The sequence below is a fragment of the Scatophagus argus genome, unplaced genomic scaffold, assembly GCF_020382885.2.
Source record: "Scatophagus argus isolate fScaArg1 unplaced genomic scaffold, fScaArg1.pri scaffold_57_ctg1, whole genome shotgun sequence".
NCBI lineage: Eukaryota > Metazoa > Chordata > Actinopteri > Scatophagidae > Scatophagus > Scatophagus argus.
The window spans coordinates 11,678-16,336 of NW_025421250.1; the positions used below are offsets into that span (position 1 = coordinate 11,678).

Sequence of the window (4,659 nt, forward strand, 5' to 3'; positions counted from 1 at the left end):
CTAGCTGCCTCGGGACAGGGTATATGCATGCTTCCAAGTTCCGCTTCCAGGTACATTGTCGTAGTCTTCAGGTATGTCCTAGAGACATGGGACCAAGACCATTCGACTCAGAAAGGCCTGAAACAGATGTATATCGAATTTGGTGCCTCTATCTGCCTCGGGACAGGGTATATGCATGCTTCCAAGTTCCGCTTCCAAGTACATGGTCTTAGACCTCAGGTATGTCCTAGAGACATGGGACCAAGACCATTCGACACAGAAAGGCCTGAAACAGATGTGTATCGAATTTGGTGCCTCTAGCTGCCTCGGGACAGGGTATATGCATGCTTCCAAGTTCCGCTTCCAAGTACATGGTCTTAGACCTCAGGTATGTCCTAGAGACATGGGACCAAGACCAATCGACTCAGAAAGGCCTGAAACATATGTGTATCGAATTTGGTGCCTCTAGCTGCCTCGGGACAGGGTATATGCATGCTTCCAAGTTCCGCTTCCAAGTACATGGTCTTAGACCTCAGGTATGTCCTAGAGACATGGGACCAAGACCATTCGACTCAGAAAGGCCTGAAACATATGTGTATCGAATTTGGTGCCTCTAGCTGCCTCGGGACATGTATATGTTTACTTCAAAAATCCACTTCCATGTATTTGGTCTTAGTTCCCAGGTATGTCCTAGAGACATGGGAAATGGGACATCAGTGTTTTTAGGGAGATATGGTCCGGTGAGGACAGCAGGATTTTCTCAGATTTCAGGTCTCCTTGCACGATCCCATTAATGTGAAGATACTGCAATCACACACACAGTTATATTAGAATCTCTTTATTTTTCAAAAGTACAATGTACACAAGAGTATGAGCTGATATAACAGCAGCTCATCATGCCAGGTTTCAGCAGTCTGTGGATGATCCTGTTCCTGTGGAGGTATTGAACACACACACACACACAAAGTTACATACACTGGACACAAGAATTCTGGGCACAATAGCAACCATAATACCATAGTCTTTCTCACCTGGACTGCTCCCAACATCTGGTAAAAGTAGAGTTTTGCAATGGACTCACTAAGCTGCTGATGAGCCTTCACTTTGTGGAACTCTGCACTCTCCATCCTGACAGACAGACACGCAAAAATAATCCGATCCCCATCTTTCCGTATTTCCAGTGTTCTGGGAACAATAACAACCATAATACTATAGTCTGTCTCACCTGGACTGCTTTCAGCATCTGGTAAAAGTAGAGTTTTGCGATGGACTCACTAAGCTGCTGCTGAGCCTTCACTTTGTGAAACTCTCCTCTCTCCATCCTGACAGACATGCAAAAATGATCTGATCCCCATCTTTCCCTATTTCCAGTCATGTAGTCCCCTTTATCTGTAGACGTTGAAGCGTATGAAATTCAGAATTTGCCCTTCCCCCACCCGACTTAAGGTTTACTAGGCAAGGTTTTGGCTGCCTGTTCAGCCATACAGGTGACGTCTGATTTTGGAAGTTGGAATTTGGGTGCTGGTATATCAGGGAAGGGAGCTGGAATCCACTTTATCAGGTGAAATGCAGAGTTTAAGATGAATATGAGTGCTGGTATACATCATCATCAAGCTGGAATCCACCTTTCAAGGAGACATCTGATTTTGGAAGTTGGAATTTGGGTGCTGGTATATCAAGGAAGGAAGCTGGAATCCACCTTTCAAGATGACATCTGATTTTGGAAGCTGGAATTTGGGTGCTGGTATACATCATCATCAAGCCGGAATCCTACTTTCAAGGTGACGTCTGATTTTGGAAGTTGGAAGCTGAAAGTTGGAATTTGGAAGTTGGAATTTGGGTGCTGGTATATCAAGGAAGGAAGCTGGAATCCACCTTATCAGGTGAAGTGCAGAATTGTAATTGGGTATGGGTGCTGGTATACATCATCATCAAGCTGGAATCCACCTTTCAAGGTGACATCTGATTTTGGAAGTTGGAATTTGGGTGCTGGTATATCAAGGAAGGAAGCTGGAATCCACCTTATCGGGTGAAGTGCAGAATTGTAATGGGGTATGGGTGCTGGTATACATCATCATGAAGCTGGAATCCACCTTTCAAGGTGATATCCGATTTTGGAAGTTGGATATGGGTGCTGGTATACATCATCATCAAGCTGGATTCCACCTTTCAAGGTGACATCTGATTTTGGAAGTTGGAATTTGGGTGCTGGTATATCAAGGAAGGAAGCTGGAATCCACCTTATCGGGTGAAGTGCAGAGTTATATGTTGGATATGTGTGTTTTTATGCATCATCATCAAGCTGGAATCCACGTTTCAAGGTGACATCTGATTTTGGAAGTCGGAATTTGGGTGCTGGTATATCACGGAAGGAAGCTGGAATCCACCTTATCGGGTGAAGTGCAGAGTTATATGTTGGATATGTGTGTTTTTATGCATCATCATCAAGCTGGAATCCACCTTTCAAGGTGACATCTGATTTTGGAAGTCAGAATTTGGGTGCTGGTGTATCAAGGAAGGAAGCTGGAATCCACCTTATCGGGTGAAGTGCAGAGTTATATGTTGGATATGTGTGCTTTTATGCATCATCATCAAGCTGGAATCCACCTTTCAAGGTGACATCTGATTTTGGAAGGTGGAATTTGGGTGCTGGTATATCACGGAAGGAAGCTGGAATCCACCTTATCGGGTGAAGTGCAGAGTTATAAGTTGGATATGTGTGCTTTTATATATCATCATCAAGCTGGAATCCACTTTTCAAGGTGACATCTGATTTTGGAAGTTGGAATTTGGGTGTTGGTATATCAAGGAAGGAAGCTGGAATCCACCTTTTCGGGTGAAGTGCAGAGTTATAAGTTGGATATGTGTGCTTTTATGCATCATCATCAAGCTGGAATCCACTTTTCAAGGTGACGTCTGATTTTGGAAGTTGGAAGCTGGAAGCTGGAAGTTGGAATTTGGAAGTTGGAATTTGGAAGTTGGAATTTGGAAGTTGGAATTTGGGTGCTGGTATATCAAGGAAGGAAGCTGGAATCCACCTTATCAGGTGAAGTGCAGAGTTGTAAGTTGGATATGGGGGCTGGTATACATCATCATCAAGCTGGAATCCACCTTTCAAGGTGACATCTGATTTTGGAAGTTGGAATTTGGGTGCTGGTATATCAAGGAAGGAAGCTGGAATCCACCTTATCGGGTGAAGTGCAGAGTTATAAGTTGGATATGTGTGCTTTTATGCATCATCATCAAGCTGGAATCCACTTTTCAAGGTGATATCCGATTTTGGAAGTTGGATATGGGTGCTGGTATACATCATCATCAAGCTGGATTCCACCTTTCAAGGTGACATCTGATTTTGGAAGGTGGACTTTGGGTGCTGATATATCAAGGAAGGAAGCAGGAATCCACCTCATCAGGTGAAGTGCAGAGTTGTAAGTTGGATATGGGGGCTGGAATACATCGTCAGAATCAGAATCATCTTTATTTGTCAAGTACGTGTGACCATACAAGAAATTTGATTGCAGATTTTTCTCTCTCCTGGTCACTACACAAAATCTTAAAAAACAAAAAATAGAAAATAATAATAGTAATAATAAATTAAAATAATAATAAATAATAATCGAAATATAAAAAATGAACAAGTTAAAATGATAATAATAATCATTATCAAGCTGGAATCCACCTTTCAAGATGACATCTGATTTTGGAAGCTGGAATTTGGGTGCTGGTATACATCATCATCAAGCTGGAATCTGATTTTGGAAGTTGGAATTTGGGTGCTGATATACATTGTCATCAAGTGGGAATGCAACTTTCAAGGTGATGTCTGATTTTGGAAGTTGGAAGCTAGAAGTTGGAATTTGGAATTTGGAATTTTGGAATTAGGGTGACACCTGGTGGTGGCGTCGGCATTACATGTTGTCGGATCTTGATAAAATTGGTATCAAAAAATGCGGAAAAAAATTAGAAAAAATGTGGTGATGGTTTCCAAGCCGAGATACCTTGGGGGAATTTTAAAATTGAGTTTAAGTGAAAATGCAAAAAGTTGGAAGGAGGGGCATTTTGAGAATCAGGAGGCCAAGAGAAACATTTCTGTGAAAACGCCGTCTCTCTACGACCATTTTGAAAATTTGGCCCGTGGTAAGATTTCCCCTAATTAGGGTTAGGAGTAGGAAATGAACCTGTCTCCCACTAGGGGAAACAGGACGTGCACGCTCCACCCCCGGGGGAACGACCACCGCCCTGGGGTCCCACTTTGCTCTGCTTAGCTTTAGTTAGGATTTGAGGAACAGACTGCCTCCCTCCTGGGAGACAGAGATGCACGGGCCATCCTGCGGCAATGACCACTGCCCCAGCCCCTACGTCAGTTTCGCCTTTGTTATATGAAGTATAAATTTTTCTTTCACTCTTTCCTTCAGTTAGTCTTTGTCTTTCACCCTATCTTTCCCTTACTTTCCTTTAAATTATTCTCTAATTTGAGTTGGTTTTCTTAATTTAGAATTTTGTTTAGTCTTTTCTTGACTTTTTCTGTCTTTCTTGACTTTTCTTGCTTTCTTAGTTGTATGTTTATTGTTTATTTGTTTATTCTTCCTTAGCATGTTGATTAACGACGTTTCGACTTTGTTTTGTCTTCTTCAGGCTTCAACATGCTAGGTCCCCCCCATGGCACCCCCTTGACGATCC

At 42.6% G+C, this 4,659-nt stretch overlaps 1 long non-coding RNA gene across 2 annotated transcripts; it reads right to left on the reverse strand.

Annotated features, from left to right (window-relative positions):
- Positions 1-801: 801 nt before the first annotated feature.
- On the reverse strand, positions 802-2,239 carry LOC124055989. Of its 2 annotated transcripts, XR_006842937.1 has the most exons (3): positions 1,205-2,239; positions 1,011-1,107; positions 802-911 (listed from the first exon to the last, which is right to left on the reverse strand). It is a non-coding gene; the product is annotated as an uncharacterized LOC124055989 (long non-coding RNA). The 2 variants fall into 2 exon arrangements; XR_006842938.1 differs by having other exon boundaries at positions 1,011-2,239.
- Between the last annotated feature and the right edge of the window lie 2,420 nt (positions 2,240-4,659).